This window comes from Triticum dicoccoides, chromosome 1B (assembly GCF_002162155.2).
Source record: "Triticum dicoccoides isolate Atlit2015 ecotype Zavitan chromosome 1B, WEW_v2.0, whole genome shotgun sequence".
Lineage (NCBI taxonomy): Eukaryota > Viridiplantae > Streptophyta > Magnoliopsida > Poales > Poaceae > Triticum > Triticum dicoccoides.
The window spans coordinates 107,686,343-107,686,849 of record NC_041381.1 but is presented as its reverse complement, the minus strand read 5'-3'; positions in this window follow the sequence as shown (position 1 = coordinate 107,686,849).

Here is a 507-nt window from a genome sequence, read left to right as displayed (position 1 = left end):
GTGTAGACCCGGCGTGTCTGTTTCCCCCTTCCAGGTGCCGTCGGCGGCGCCGTCCGTGAGGGGGGACACCACCCCGGAGACGGGTACCGCTTCTTCATACATGCCGCCACACCTCCCCGCATGTATGAGGGACCGGTGCGACACTTCGGTGGCAATGCTACCCCAGGGCCCCCGTCCCTCCTAACCCTGGAGCGGTTGACCACGAAATCTAGTCCTTTGACTTCCCACGGACGGGCTTTGACCAGTGGACCTCTCCACCCGGTTGTGTCAGGTTAGCCCAGAGGGACAGCTGGGAGCAACATCCGGGCCAAAGCCACAGCTACATCCCCTCCGTGTAGACCCGATGCGTCCGTTTTCCCCCTCCAGGTGCCGGCGGTGGCGCCTTCCGTGAGGGGGGCCATGCCCCAAAGACGCATGCCACCTCTTCGGACATGCCACAACACCATCCCACATGTATGAGGGCCCGGTACGACGCTCGGGTGGCATTGCTACCCCCAAGGCCCACAT